General features: G+C 41.8%; 1 protein-coding gene, 1 long non-coding RNA gene and 1 other non-coding gene across 4 annotated transcripts in view; 1 reads left to right on the plus strand and 2 right to left on the minus strand.

Annotated features, from left to right (window-relative positions):
- SPIDR (scaffold protein involved in DNA repair) overlaps nt 1-16424 on the plus strand; it is a 260008-nt gene that overhangs the window by 46540 nt on the left and 197044 nt on the right. The window lies entirely within an intron of this gene.
- Nucleotides 1247-14594, minus strand: LOC140706932 (uncharacterized). The gene is made up of 2 exons (XR_012086866.2): nt 14470-14594; nt 1247-1476 (listed from the first exon to the last, which is right to left on the minus strand). It is a non-coding gene; the product is annotated as an uncharacterized LOC140706932 (long non-coding RNA).
- Nucleotides 8007-8174, minus strand: LOC140707113 (U1 spliceosomal RNA). Its single transcript, XR_012087098.2, has one exon. It is a non-coding gene; the product is annotated as a U1 spliceosomal RNA (small nuclear RNA).

Raw genomic sequence — 16424 nt, forward strand, 5'->3', positions numbered from 1 at the left:
AAAAAAAAATTTGGAGTTTATGAATGTGGGACATTCAACTTCTGGATCCATGATTCAGAATGTTGGAAAATAGCCTGATATTGTTGCACATTGCCTAGAGATCTTCCCCAAAAAACAGCCCTGACAATTGCTTTGTGTTGGATGATAAGTGGTTCACTGATGAAAAAAGGGGGTCAGCTTCTGGGATGTTGATGTTGTCAACGTTCAGGGTACCCTTTGTGATGTGAAGCTTGCCATCCTTTTTCCTGCTGGCAGCAGAGCCCCAAGATTGTGCAGCAATATCAATCCATTTCCTGGCATTTTGAGTCATGGATACAGAGGCACAATATCCCGCATTCATGAACTAGAAGTTTTTTTTAAGAATTAATATTAGTCTGTATAATATACTGTATATAAGACAATCAATTAATTAACTTAGCTTTTGTGGATTTACTCAGGAATAAGTTCCATTAAGTTCAATTAATAGCATTCCAGATCAAGATTAATGCCACAGTTTTGTTCTACTTGTATAAAGTTTAGAACTGGGGAAACATTTCAGAAATGTGATTTCTGCAACAATAATATAGATTGATTGCTGGATAAATTAGATTTGAAATCTGTTCATTTGCAAATGGACATTGTCTTGATAAACTAGAAATTGCTGTGTGCGGAGGCGGGAGGTGTGATATTTGGCACAGACCACTTGGTAGAAAATCTGGGGAAACCCCAAATGAGGAAATGGGGGAAGAAATAATGCCAGCTTGTATACATGAAGGAAGTACACTGAGTTCATCAGACGTTATATTGATTTTTGCTGGCCTTTCCTCTTGACTGCTATTCATCTCGTGACAGAATTAACATCCATTTATGAATGACATAACTTCATAACAGATTACTGTGCGTAGGAGAACTGTATGAAATGCTTGCAGTGTAGCATCTGCATTGAAGTTTTGAGAGGAAATGAGTCATGGGTTGTTGTTAGTTTAACAAGCTGTCACTCACTACTCTTGTAAGGTAAAGGGTGAATTGGAATTTTTCAGGTATAACACTGAAGGAAAGGAGGACAAGGAATGTGTGTGGGCTTGGATTTGAAGAGGTTTTCAGGGTGGGGTTGTCCAATCTCCACTCAAAGAACTAATATCCATAAATTTTCTTGGTTGTGAAATGAGAGGGGGGCTACTAAATGTTTTCAAAAACGTCCTTCAGCAAACAAACACTCAGGTTACTACTTTTGGCCTTATGTTTACTATTTCTTTATTACTTGTTCTTTTTATTAATGTGAAATGTTATACTTAGATTCTCTCCAGCAAGGCTTTCAACACATTTTTGCGCCTGTGCCAAGAACACTGTGTTCTGTTAAGTCATTCAGTGACGTTGCATGCTGGTCTGCAGCCAAAGAGGGTCAAGTTCATTCAAATAAGTTTCAGCACAATCTTTTGCTGTGTGAGGAATGTCAGTCGTGTCTTTGCATGATATGTGCCTCTGTCGTGACAGACTCTGCAAGGAAAACAAATTGAATATGTATTTTATTGCAGTATGACTAGCACACTGATTTTAAATAATTTTTTTGAGAAAAGGATTATTTAGAAAATAAACAGAACCAGCTGACAAGACTGCCTAGATTTTTCTTTGCTATGTTCATTCTTTAGATGCAACTTATACATGCCTTTTTCCTTTGCACTTAAGTGTTCTGTTGTACTATCTCTTCTCGTGGTTAAAAATAAATCTGTTCTTTTTCTTTAGCATCTGATTTTATCTGTTTTAATTACAGTCCATAATTGCAGGAGTTCTTAATTCAATGTGCTACACAAATGCATTCCTATTTCATATGTCAGTATTTTAATTTTTGAAGAGTTGACACTGATCTCTTCAGTGGATCCTTCTTCCTCAAGGGTGCACTGTATAATAACAGAAACAAAACAACCCTGACTTTATTTTCTTGTTCCAATTCCCTGCTAGTGAACTGCAATTGCTTGTACTTTGCATAGCTTTTCCTTCCTGTAACCCCAGCACAAATCACAGTGTATCCCTGCCCCCTTCCTCTCTTCCAGTAAGTGCCGTGTTAGCAACAATTTTGGAACCATTGGCTAAACAGTCTCTTTGACCAAGCCATAAAACAGCTAGCAACAGAACATCAGTTGCAACAGATATAGTCAGGCTGTTGGGCTGCTACTAAACTGTCTCCAAAACAACTGTTGACATTAAAAGCTGAAATGGAAGTCACCCACCACCACCAATTCATCTCTGTGTTTTTTAAATAAAGTATCTGGAGTAGATCCATTTGGATAGAAGGCTGTACTTGCCTGAGAGAATGAATAGGATTAAGTAGGTAATTGATTGAAATTTTCTGTTTCATCTGGTTTCATTACCAACTTGTTTTCAGGATTATGCATCAACTCCGGGTCTTGGCTCACTAGATATTTAGTTTTCAAGTGAGAGAAACTGAGTTGTGTGAGGTTCCCATGATTCAACACCCACTCTTGAACAGCTACCTGTCAGAGCTTGCTCCCTTATCTTAACTACGTGGGAGAGTAAAATCTGATCAACTAAGGTGCACATCACTAGATGTCACTCAGTTTCAATAATTTCCCATGTCTCATTGAGAAATGTAAGACATTGCACTGTTTTTCTCTTTTCTGTGTAGAGGAAAGGAAGATGGGGTTTTTTAATTGTCTTCCTTCTGTGGGTAAAAGCTATGTTTTTATTATTTTATTTTTGTACCGTCCTGTAGTTCTGCATCCTAAGATGGTTCTGTTATTTTAAAATAGCATATACTGTACTTTGAAAAACAGTTGCAGCTTCCTTTATTTATATTAGAATTAAATGGCATTTAGAGGGTAAACTTTTATTTGGGCTATGCTGCTTCAAATGAAAGTTCCTGTATTGGAGTGCTCTTCCATGTAAAACACAGTTATGGATATAGAAAACTAGTGAATTGGGGAAGAAGGTAGGTTGGAAGTGTGCTTTCTTTTAGTTTTCTATGTGCAGCAATTCCCTTTGCAAGTGAATGATGTTTTTTTGTGGAGGGGCATTCTATTGTATGAGTCTAAAATGATGCACTCAAGGCTCCAGACTGACTACTTTGACTGATTTATAATCAGCCATAAGGTGGACCCAGTGCTTACAGAGCTGAAAACTTGGGACTGTTTGAGCAGTGGGAATTATTATAGCCTTTCTCAAGATTTCCTATTTCCTCTAAGCTTGCCTACAAACATCATAGTAGCTCTGAGAAAGGCAGAGACCCCCCCCATCAATATATTGTTGCAAACTATCCTTCTTTGAAGCAAAGTATTGTGAGGATAGCCTGATGAGTAGCCAAATAAAAAACATTAACTTTGCAAAAGATCACCTTCTAATTTTTTTGATACGGACTATTCCAATGTCCTGGGAACTGTCATGAATACCTGCACTTTCAGATTAACTACTGCACTACTGCTAACAGTGGAACTTACTTTGATTCAAACTTCAAGTCTCTCACTCCCTCAAATACCTGCAGTATTGTGAGGAAGAGTGGAGGACAAGTACAAGTAGTTCAAGAGCTAATGAAGTGGTTGGGCCAAAGCTCAGCTGCGGATGTGGCTGGAAGTGAAAGATATTGCATAGGAACCTGGAATGTAAGATCTATGAACCTTGGTAAGCTGTATGTGGTCAGACAGGAGAAGGCAAGAAAAAACATTGACTACCTCGGCCTCAGTGACCTAAAATGGATGGGAATGGGCGAATTCAATTCAGATGATTATCATATCTACTCTTGTGGGCAAGGATCCCGTAGAAGAAATGGAGTAGGTGGGGTATAAATACAATAAATAAATAAATAAATAAATAAATAAATAAATAAATAAATAAATAAATAAATAAATAAATAATAGTCAACAAAAGACTGGGAAAAGCTGTACCGGGATACAATTTCAAAAAAGATAGAATTATTTCAATATGAATCCAAGGCAGATCTTTCAGCATCACAGTAATTCAAGTTTATGCACCAACCACCAATGCTGAAGAGGCTGAAATTGACCAATTATGTGAAAACACCTTCTAGAACTGACACCAAAGAAAGATGTTCTTCTCAATATAGGGGACTGGAATGCTAAAGTAGGAAGTCCAGAGATAAAAGGAACACAACAGGTAAGTTTGGCCTTGGAGTTCAAAATGAAGCGGGGCAAAGGCTAGTAGAGTTTTCTTAAGAGAACAAGCTGGTCATCACAAACACTCTTTTCCAACAACACAAGAGGCGACTCTACACATGGACATCACCAGATGGGCAATACCGAAATCAGATCAATTATATTCTCTACAGTCAGCAAAAACAAGACCTGAAGCTGATTGAGGCTCTGATAATCAGCTTCTTATAGCAAAACCCAAGCTTAAACTGTAGAAAGTAGGAAAAACCACTGGGCTAGTCAGGTATAATCTAAACCAAATCCCTTATGAATACACAGTGGAAGTGAATAAGAGATTTAAGGAACTAGATTTGGTGGACAGAGTGTCTGAAGAACTGTGGCTGGAGGCTCGTAACATTGTACAGGAGGCAACAACAAAAACTGTCCCAAAGAAAGGACATGCAAGAAAGCAAAGTGGCTGTCATATCCAAGAGTCAGATATGACTTAATGATGACTAATCAGCAACATGTTGACCAGATAGGCAGGATATAAATAGAATAAACAAACAAACAAACAAACGTGAGAGCTGGCATTTAGATTAGGCATCCTTCAGTCTCGAGAGACTATGGTAACGTGCTATGTATGGAGAACTTGGAACAGTGTCCAGTGTGGCTGAGAAGGCCAATTTGAGAATGACAATCCCTTCCACACTGAAAACAAATACAATCTGTCCCTTGTACAGCTCCCTGAATTTGCTGCTTTCGTGACTGCCTCTTGGCCTCAGCCTGCAGGACAAGGCTCTCTTTGAATTGGGAGAGGCCATGATGCAATGTCTGCCTCCAGGCTGAACGCTCAGATGTCAGGGTTTCTCATCTGTTGGGGTCCATTCCTAAGGCATTCAGTTCCCGCTTGTATCACAGCTGTGGTCGTCCTCTGGGGCGGTTTCCCTGCACTAATTCTCCATACAGGAGATCTTTTGGAATCCGACCATCAGCCATTCTCACAACATGTCCAAACCAACGTAGACTTCTCTGTTACAGTAATGTATACATGTTAAAAATTCCAGCTCGTTCTAGGGCTACTCTATTTGGAATGTTGTCCTCCCAGGTGATACCAAAAATGCGTCTGAGACAACGCATATGGAAGGTGTTCAGCTTCTTCTCCTGCCGTGCACAAAGGGTCCAGGACACACTGCAGTACAGGAGTGTACTCAGGACACAGGCTGTGTAGACCTGACACGTTCCCAGGGGGTTTCAACAGGTAACAGTCCAATAAACCAGTCCAATATCAGAAGTCCAGAAGATGCAAAGCAGATACCAAAACACCAAAGCCAAAACGCAACGTTGTATTCTTCCTCGCCATCAAGCAAAACGGGTGGAGGTGGAGCCAGGGATGGAGGTTGGGCAGGGTCCAGTGCCGCAACAGGAACAAGGAGGGACTGATGGAAAACTGGGTAAATATGGAGAGTGGCTGGGAGTTGTAACCAAAAAGCAACAGGGTTGATTTGATCTGTGATTAAATAAGGCCCCACAAACTGAAGGTCCAACTTGCGTGACCGGCCAGGTCGGCGTAGATAACAGGTGGAGAGCCAGACCTGGTCCCCTGGTTTCAGAGGTGACCCTTCTTGCCGTTTTCTGTCAGCCACTGTTTTGTACACATTCTTAACTTGCTGAAGCTTCTCTCAGAGTAATCTTGGAGAGCCTGCAACTTGCATACGTGAGCGTCAACAGCAGGAACTACGGTCGATGGCAGGACAGCTGGGAAAAAACAAGAGTGGTATCCATAGGTGGCTGCGAATGGGGTCTGTTTTGTGGATGAATGTATGGTGTTGTTGTAGGCGAACTCAGCCAGGGGTAGCAAGGTAACCAAATCATCTTGCTGATAGCAGGTATAACAACATAGGTACTGTTCAAGGGTGTTGTTAGTATGCTCGGTCTGCCCATCTGTTTGAGAATGGTACTCTGACAATAAGTGCACCTGGTTACCTAAACTGGTGTACAAGGCTTGCCAGAACCGGGAGGTAAATTGGGAGCCACGATCCAAAATTAGGTGTGTTGGGAGCCTGTGTAAATGAAAAACGTGTTGAAGGTAAAGCTGAGCTGTTTCAGGAGCTGTGGGACGCTTGGGACATGGGGCAAAATGAGCCATTTTGTAAACAGGTCCACTATTACCAGAATGCAAGTGTACCCTTGTGACCATGGGAGGTCAGTAATGAAGTCCAGAGATACTTTATCCCAAGGGCCGGCTGGTGTGGTTAGTGGATGTAGCAGCCCTGGAGGTTTGGCTGGTATGTCCTTGGCTCGACAGCAAACCTCACAGGAATCGATGTAACGAGCAACGACAGCACGAACCCGGGGCCACCAGAACTCCCGTGTGAGTAGGTACAGCATCTTATATTGACCAAAGTGTCCTGCAGGAGGGGATTCATGAGTCAAATAGAGCACGTTGGCTTGGAGGGGGCCCGGAGGGACATACAAGTGCCCTTGGTGCAATAGGAGACTGTGGTGGTCAGTGAAATCTCCAACAGGGCCCTCCTGGAGTTCCTGCAAGCGTTGCTTGGCCCAGGGATCTTGAGCTTGGCTGGGCTGAATTTCCTCAGCCAGGGACGAGCGGGTTGTAGTGGCTGCGAAGACTGAGGGTGATAGGATAGGTGCAGTCGGAGACTCTTCGGAGGGTGATACCACATATTCCAGTTTGCGGGAGAGGGCATTGGTTTTCCGATTCTGGGTCTGCGGGATATAGGTAATGTGGAAGTCAACTAGGAGAAGAAGAGGCTCCACCTGATCTGGGGTTGTTTGATGCATCAGGCTGTCTGCAGGTGTTCCAGATTCCGGTGGTCAGTCAAAACTTGGGGTGACAGGCTCCTTCAAGGTAATGCCTCCAGACCTCAAAAGCAGTTTTGATGGCCAGGAGTTCCCGCTCCTAGATGGTGTAGTTGTGTTCTGAAGATGTGATGTGCCGGGAGTAAAAGGCGCAGGGCTGCAGTGGCTGTGAGGGGTCCTTCTGCCGGGACAGCACTGCACCCAGGGTGACACTGGAGGCATCCGTCTCTACAGTAAACGGTAGTTGGGGATCTGGATAACGCAGGATTGGCTTGGTTGTAAAATGAGTTTTCAGGGTGGTGAAGGCATGGTCTGCCTCCGGAGTTCAAAGAAATGGCTCTTTGGGCCGGAGGAGACAGGTCAGAGGCGTGGTTATGTCCACATAGGCGGGTATAAACTGGTGGTAATAGTTCGCAAAGCCGAGAAACTGCTGCACATCCTTAAGGTTCCAGGGCTTCTGCCAGGTCAGAACCACTTCTATTTTCTTTGGGTCCATCTGGAGTCCTTGGAGTGACACACTGTGGCCTAGGCACTCGACTTTCTGCAGGTTGAACTCACACTTCTTCAGCTTGGCATAGGCTCAGTGATCTCGTAGTCGTTGTAGGACCTGACAAATGTGTTCTGTGTGCCAAGCAGGGTCTCGGGAGTACAGTGGTGCCTCGCAAGACGATTGCCTCGCAAAATGATGAATTCGCTAGACGGTGATTTTTTTTGAGAAATGTTGTGCTTCCCAAAACGATTATTCCTATGGGCAGTTTTCGCTGGACGATGTTTAGGTCCTTGCCTTGCAAGACATTTCCCCTCCCCCAAATTGGAACACATTAATTACATAAGACCTACTTTTTTATTCCAAAAAGTGTATGCTGCTGGGAGCAAAGTGTATGGTGGTGGCTTTCCAGGGTCTGCCTCCTGGAAAAACACCAGCATACACTTTCTCCCCCACTTTTTGGGGATAAAAAAGTAGGTCTTATGTAATTAATATGTTCCAATTGGAGGGGGGAAACCATCTTGCAAAGCATTGCCAATGAGGTTATGGTTGCAAATTTAAATGATAGAGAGTGGTGAAAATAGCCAGAAACCAAAGGGTAAAGTGATTATAAAAAAACAGGGAAATCATAAATGTAATCCTCTCATTAACATAAATTATGCAGCTGAGTTCCCCACATTTGGGGAAATCACAGGGATCAGCATTACACCCCAAGTGCAATGGATGAGCCTCCCCCTGGGAAAATCATTTTTATGACATGGTATTTCCCCTGCAAGGTACAGTGGTGCCTCGCTTAACGAGCTCTGATCAGATCCAGCATTAGCTAGGTCAGTGGTTCTTAACCTTTGTTACTCAGATGTTTTTGAACTGCAACTCCCAGAAACCCCAGCCAGCACAGTTGGTGGTGAAGGCTTCTGGGAGTTGCAGTCCAAAACTCCTGAGTAACCCAAGATTAAAAACCAGTGAGCTAGGTGTTCCTCCCACAATCCTCTAGTGCACAGGTATTAGCATATGCCTTAGTGTGTTTGTGTGTTTGAAGTGCACGGATATGTGGTGTTTGCCAAAAATCCTTTTGAGCTTTTCAGACACATGCACCATGTAAGGAATTACCAGGTTCTTCCATCACCTCTGGGTCTCAGATTGTTCTACAGTATTATCCTGCTGGATTTGGGACATTGCCTTGTTAAAGGTCCATTTTTGGATATCCACAGGCCTTAAGGACTATCTTCAGATGTCCATATTCCTTCTTCTTGGCTTCTGTGGAGGTGGGGATGTTTCTTGGTCTGTGGTTTAGTGTCTTGGTGAACCCTAGTTTGTGTTGCAATGGGTGATGAGAGTCAAACCATAGGTATTGATCAGTGAGTGTAGGTTTTCTGTAGATTTCTATTCCTAAACTGCTGTTGGATCCTATGATGACTGCACAGTCCAGGGAGGTCAGCCAGTTGTCTTTGGTGTCCTCCCTGGTGAACTTGATATTTGGGTTCACTGGTGGTCTGTGAAGGCCTGTACTTCCTGAATTTTGATCTTCACCCATGTCGTTCACATATCTGAACCAATGGGTCAGAGTTGTCCCCTGGAAGGTGTTTAGTGCTGTCTTTTCCACTTCTTACATGTATATTAAAATATGTTTTCTTAATAAATGGCAGTGTTGCAAGGAAATTCAAGAATGTTGTACTACCTATTCATATTGTCCATTTCCTAGTGCAGATCACCCACCAGTACCTCTTTATTTTTTAAATGTGGTTTGACTTATTATTCTTTTAACAATGTTACAATATAAAAACAGGGAACTACACAGTATATTTATGATACCTTATTATAAATGAAAATGTATACTATATATACATTTTTCCAAACAACCAGAGACAGTCAAAGTTTTAATTGCAAGAAATAAGAAATATAGTTAGTATGTTCAGCACTTATATGCATAAAAATAAATCGCCGACTTTTGAGCTAGTTTGAAAACGTTATCGAGAATATAATGCCAAATTAACCAAGCAAGCAACTATGTCAGCCTAGAGTTGAAAGGTAAATATATTTAAGTGTTTACCACTTAAAGTGTTTACCACTCTAGCTGCCTAGAGTGGTTGTTTGACCAGATAGGCGGGATATATATAAATAAATAAATAAATAAATAAATAAATAAATAAATAAATAAATAAATAAATAAATAAATAACTACCACGTTCATGTGTGTTGCAAAACTGAGTAACTATAAGATTGAAACTTTATTCCAGTCTTTATCTTCTCTTAATTTTTGCAACATTGTTCTATTGAAAGACCATATAATAGTTTGGATCCAGAGACAGCATTATGTGCAGAAATACCAAGTGCCTTTGGTGGTTAAGAGTGTCTTGCACAGTCTTACACTGGTGTATCAGTTTCAGTCCTGCGTGGAGAAAGCAGACTTGAGGGTGTGTTCAATCAATAGGCTGTATGTTACCAGTTCGACTTAAACTGTTTCGTTATCTGAAGCATATCTTGAACACACACAGACCTTTAAGACTCAGCCTGCTAATGATGTCCAGAAGGAAACAAGTAATGAAGAGATAGCTTTTTCCTTTAAGTGGCCCCATGCTTTGGAACAGCCTCCTGAAGCAGATACGCAAAACTTTGTTTCTGTTTTTAAAAAACTATTTTAACTGTTTTTGTTTCTCCATTATTATTCTGGCTATAAACCATTCCTGTCCATGGATTTTTATTGTCTTGGTCCTGTTGCTTATCTGTGTTTTCTTCACTATTTGGAAACATTTTTATAGAATTACAATCTGTAGGTTTAAAGGATCTTAAGCTTTTGCTAAGAGAGCAGAGATTCTTCTCTCTCACTCTTATTCTGTAGTGAGAAATATGGTTTTGCAGGCCTTGACTTAAAAATCACTAGGAGCTCTGATCAGATCCAGCTAGTATGGCCAGATATCATAACTGAAGACAGTTGTAGTCCAATAACATCAGGGAGGCTAAAGGTTCCTGTCTTTCCTCTGATAGGGGAAATGTATTCGCGAAGGTGGGAGGAGGAAATCGTTGCTGTTGTTGTTGCTGTGGTGACAGGTCTGGAACACAGCAAAGACAAGCAAAAACTCTTGCAGTGGTATCACTAGGTAAGGCTGGTTTAAGAGAGCATGGACATGACCTCTTCTTTAGGACACTCTGTGAAGAACAACTGAGTTCTTAGACCTTGCCTCCTAGACAACAGAGCATGCCTCCCTCGGAGATTCTGAAATGCTGTCTTTTGAGGTACTGAGATCATGAATACATGGTGAGACCTGTGTTTCAATCAACATTCGTAATGAAGCTCAGTGGGCAAGCTTGCACAGTCACAGTCTCTCAAAGCTTTTGTGGTAATAAAATAGGTAGAAGGAGAACAATGTACAGTGGTACCTTGCTAGACGACGACCTCGTAAAACAACGAATCCGCATGACGATGAGGTTTTGCGATCGCTATAGCGATTCGCAAAACAGTCATTCCAATGGGGGATTTTCGCAGGACGATGATTTGGTCCGTGCTTCACGGACTGTTTGTTCGCAAGAAAATGATTTTTACAGCTGATTGGCAGCTCTGCAAAATGGCTTCCCTGTGTTTCCGGGACCCATGCTTCACAGGACAGCCATTTTAACAGCTGATCGGCGCTCGTAAAATGGCTTCCGTATGGGCGATCTTCGCAGGATGACGAGGTATTTTCCCCATTGGAATGCATTAAATGGGTTTCAATGCATTCCAATGGGGAAACGGATTTCGCATGGCAATGATTTTGCTAAACAGCAATTTCTATGGAACGGATTATCATCGTCATGTGGGGCACCACTGTATACTGTGTGAATTTACTGGAGGAAAGGTGGAATATAATATAACCAATACAAAGTTTTACTTATGTTGTGTGCCTTTTATTAAGGTGTTGCTGCTGTTATTATTTTAAGATTTTGTAAGCTGCCTTGAGAGGCTTTACACAGAAAATTATCATTAACATTTCTTAATTCATTTTAGAATTAGTGTTTAACACCATCTAGTTCAGCGATGGCGAACCTATGGCGTGCCGCAGCTGGCACGTGGAGTCCTTTCTGCCAGCATGTGAGCCATAAGTCACCGGATCCCTACTCCCCCACTCCCCCCCTGCAGCCATACCTGAGCAGGCGGCTGCAACTGCGGTGCTGGTGCCCGGATAGGCGGCGGGTCAGGATCCGGAGCAGCTGGTGCTGGGGACAGATCGGGAGTGGGGTCTCGAGGCACTTCCATGCCCGGGATTCCCCCTTCCACCACCACTTCTGGTTCTGCCGCCCCCTGTCCCCCCCCCCCCCCCCAGTTTGGGCAAGCGAGGCCAAAAAGGTTCGCCACCACTGATCTAGTTCTTCTTCATTCCATAATTCCGTCTGTGCCCGAGATATATATAGCATGTATCAATTTTTGTATACACGCTGGGCTGCCCCTCACTGCTGCCCATTGACAGCTCCTCTGCCTCCGGCAAGGGACAAAATTATGGGGTCATCTTATACATTGCGGGGTTGTGTACATGGAAAAATACGGTATATGTCTTTGTTTTCCAATCCTATACTCAGATTAAATTCGGGAAGAGAGGCTGCCACTGCCGTGACAGAGTATCCTTCCTATATTTTATTTGTTTCTCCACAAACAAGAGGGGAGAAGCAATAGGTACTCCTACCATTCAAAACAACATCACTGATAGGCATTAGTCATTGTGCCATGAGGAAGGAAATGGAAGGAACAAGTCCATCTGCAGTAATAGGAACATCCCCCCCTCCCCGTAACATTTTCCACCTCTGATTGTCATCACAATACATTCTACTCCATGTAATCTTATGGCACAGTCAGCAGTAACCAAGTAATTTGAGATTGCTGCAGCCAGAGGTTCAGATTATATTATTCCATGTATACTGCTTGAAGATACAACACAAAGGAAAGAAAGAGGGTGCATAGAGCATGCCTAAATGAGTTCCTTGAGTGGAAGCCTGTGAAAAGCTCCACAAGGAAAGGGATTGATACCTGCTGAGGGAGGGAGGAAAGAAGCCAATCAGGTAATGAGAGAGAGTAAGGCACTAGAACCGCAAGCTATTAAAGGATGCAGCCTTTAATAGCTGTCAATTACATTTTCAACAACCCAATAAACAGAAATTTTCTGAGGAATATGGACATTATGTAAAATATAGGGTAAAAGTTAACAATAAAACATGTCAGATAAAACAAAAGAAAGTGAGTGATGTAGCAGTGAAATTGGGGAAGATGTGAGTTTTGTCAACCATAAGTAAAAAGTAAATAAATAAATAACTTCAAAAATGAAACCACCAGCAAGAATAAAGTAGTAGCAATAGTTCAGAGCATGCCTGGGAAATTGAGATGATCTTCATCTGGGGTCAAAAATAGCATCAAATACATATTAGCTGAGTATGTCTAGGGCAGTGGCGGGGAATCTTTTTGGTCTTGCGTGCCCAAACTCGACAAACAAAAACAAAAACCCATGTGTGGCATGAAAGCATGCCACAGCGGCAGCAGAACCGGAAGTGGCAGTGGCGGAACCGGAAGTGACGGTGGAAGGGCGAATCCTGGACACAGAGGTGCCTCGAGACCCCACTCTGGACCCACCGCCAGTGCCAGTTGCTCCAGATCCGCCTGTCGAAGTGCCAGCACTGCGGCTGCAGCCACCTTCTCAGGTTTGGCAGCATGAGGGGGGGGAGTAGCACTCTGGTGATTTATGGCTTGCATGCCCACAGAAAGGGTTCTGTGTGCCAGCTTTGGCACATGTGCCATAGGTTCGCCATCGCTGGTCTAGGGTGTTCCCCACTAAAAATACCCTTTTTCCTGTAGCTACCTTCCTTAGTTTATTTCTTCAGGGACACCTAACAGAATCTCAAATATTGATGTCTGAATAGATAATGATAGGAAGACTTTTTTCTCCAGGCAACCTTGTTTCAAGCTATTTATTCCAAAATTGTTGTCAAATTCCACACCAAATATGGCCATATTTGTAACCATTGATTCATCTAGTTTGCAAAATGTCTTTATTATGTGATGCTCTGTAAACTGTAATAAAATCCCTTGTTACAATCTGCTGTCTTTCATGTGTGCTACACTTTATCTACAAAATAATCTTCTTTGAATGTTTCTTTCCTGTTGCAGATGGAGAAAGGGCACTTATCAACAAGAAAATGATAGGAACGAAATTTTCAGTGGCAGGCAGATAAAAGGGCTTGAAGCCAGAAAAGGAGGGTTTTAAGTGTTTTCCGGTTGCTTTTTAGACAAGATAAATATTAATCTTTTGTTTTCTAAAAAGATTTGGCAGATTTTGATTTGAGGCTGAAGCAAGATTGGAAGAATGAGAGTCTAAGGCTGAAGTTTTAAAGTTGTTTAGGAGGGTGGTACAGTTAGCTGGAAAACAAAAACAAAAACTGTTTTGCTACATTGGGGGGGTAAAGTAACCCAACACTGTCCTCACATATGTAGTCAGAACATCTTGGTACCACTGTTTCATTGTAAAACTTCCCCTGTGTACCAGATATTTCAGAACAAGGTAACAATACAGCTATGATAGTTAAGCTTCTAGTATAATGTATGTGCACTGCAGTCTTAAAAATTCTTACTCCAAAACAAGTCCCACTGAGATCAGTAGTATGTCCTTGCTAATAAATGTACCTAAGGGTCAAACTATGCTTCATTAAACCTGCAGAGTGCATCTGAAAGTTCATTTCTTTTTTACTTTCACCTAAGCATGTGTGCTGGTAACCTGGCTTCGTCTCTGTCTCCAAATCCCCCCACCCCACCCGTATGATTTAAAAACACATACTGTATAACCCTGCATGCCTGACAGAGCCCATCCCCTTTAGTTCTCTGTGTGCGCCATGGGACTTTTTTTTTTTTTTTTTTTGCTTGCCCTACCTCACATTAGGAAGTTTTGTTTTAAGGTCTATTGCCCATAGGAATTATTCAGAAAATACTGTTGCAGTTTCCTGCAAGACAAAGCTAGGATCTCTGTCCCATTCTCCTGGTGGTGTCTGAGGAGTTTGGATTGTTAGGTATATGAATTACATTTGTGAAAAGAGGTTAACAAAGCATGCCTGGCATGGTGTGCTTACCTATGCCCAAGGAGGCTGAGACAGGATTTCCTGCTTTGATGGGGGTCTTTATGTGCTTTCACTGCAAGCATTGTTCATTCATTTCAGTAAAGCATGAGTTGTCTTAAAGTGTAGTTGAATAGTAGATCTGACCTGGGAGAAGTGCTGAGGAGAATATTTATTTATTTATTTATTTGATTTGATTTGATTTGATTTGATTTGTATCCCACCCATCTGGTCTATGCGACCACTCTGAGCGGCTTCCAATATAACATAAACAATAAAATAACACAAATTTACATAAATCTTCGAATGAGAATGTAAAAACCAGAAAAATAGAGTAAAAATAAATAAAAAAATAGGAAGAAAGAATTAAGTATTGATTGGGTGGAAGGCCTGAATAAACATCCATGTTTTTAATTGGCTTTTAAAGAAAACTACAGAAGTGGTCTCCAATTTGGTGCTCAGCAGATCCCTGAGCACTGGATATACGTACTAGCTGGTATTGACGAAGGGGTGTTCTACAGTATGTTGGTACTTCATGTGAATTCACTTCCTTCATGTCAAAGAATTTGGCAGATTGTGAAAGAAAAGCAATTCATTTAGATCAGACACTTTTGCTTATGAATCTAAACCAAGCCAATCCTAGCCTCATCTTGAGTCTCTAATGTATATTGCATAGCTACTTTTTGCCCTGATCACCAACTTGCTGCACTTGGTTTTAGATGATCAGTCCGGAATAGAACTGTTATACCTTTTAACAATTCAACAGGGGCTTTATAAAGACACTTGGAGGTTGACCTGCAGCATTCAGAATGAAGTGCACTCTGGGATAATCCTGAACCGAGAGGGTGGGACTTGTGACATAGAGCTGACATGCTGGTATACAGACAAGAGTATTGGAAAGTCTTAGGGCCTGGCCAGATTGGCTGTTTTGTGTATGGAGTGTATTGGTCTACAAAGATTCTGGTGAGGTGGGGAGGGGAGCAATGTGCCATTTGGCACACTTCTCCCATCCCCAGAGCAAATGACCCCTTGTAGCCCAATCAGCTGTCAAAGTAGAAACCGCACATAAGGAGGGAAAGAAAAAAAAAAAAGAAGGTGCAAAGGGGGAGAAGGATCTAAGTAGATGGCTTCTGTATCACCCATCTGGCTACCAGGCCACTCTGTACCAATCCATATTCTGTTTTGGATTATTTATAATGCTTGTTTTTATTGTATAACAAAATCAGTAATAAACATCTTTCAGTGAACTAGGAAATTATATATGGGATTATTCTCTATTTTTTCTATCCCGGTGTTTCTACTCTTTATTTTGTTGCTCATTTTTTTATCTGAAGGCAGTGGTGCCTGGCTGGTATTAGTACTCCAAATACCCTGGAGTATGTTTTTCCCATTGTCTGCTATCTGATCCTTTTAACTGGTAATGCTAAAAGTTGAACTTGGGACCACCTGCATGTGAAACATGCCTTGATGCTTCTTCTTTCCAAGAATGTGCTACTAGTTGAATTGTCAGCTGTTACCCTGAAGTTCAACTCCGCCCTCTTCATCCTTGTTACATCTCTAGCAGGAAGGCAGGGAAAATCTTGTCCCAGTATAATTGGTATACAGTGGTGCCTCGCATAGCAATGTTAATTGGTTAAAAAAATTGCTATGTGAAACCATCGCTATGCGAAACACCATTTCCCATAGGAATGCATTGGAAACCGGTTAATCCGTTCCAATTGGAATGGATTGCCGTTGTTAAGCGAAAAAACCCATAGGAAACATCGCTAAGCAAAACAATGTTTCTTTCATTGGAATGTATTGAAGCTGACTCAATACATTTCAATGGCTTTGCGAAGTCAGTTTTTGCAAAATTAAGTGTGTCATAAAAGGGTCAAAAATGGTTTTAAATGCTTGGATTAGCTTCTGCGCCCTCCAAAACGGATGCAAAAGTTAATTTGGCTTTGATCTGACTTTTCGTTAATTTTTTC

Source organism: Pogona vitticeps, chromosome 4, assembly GCF_051106095.1.
Source record: "Pogona vitticeps strain Pit_001003342236 chromosome 4, PviZW2.1, whole genome shotgun sequence".
In the NCBI taxonomy this organism is placed as follows: Eukaryota; Metazoa; Chordata; class Lepidosauria; order Squamata; family Agamidae; genus Pogona; species Pogona vitticeps.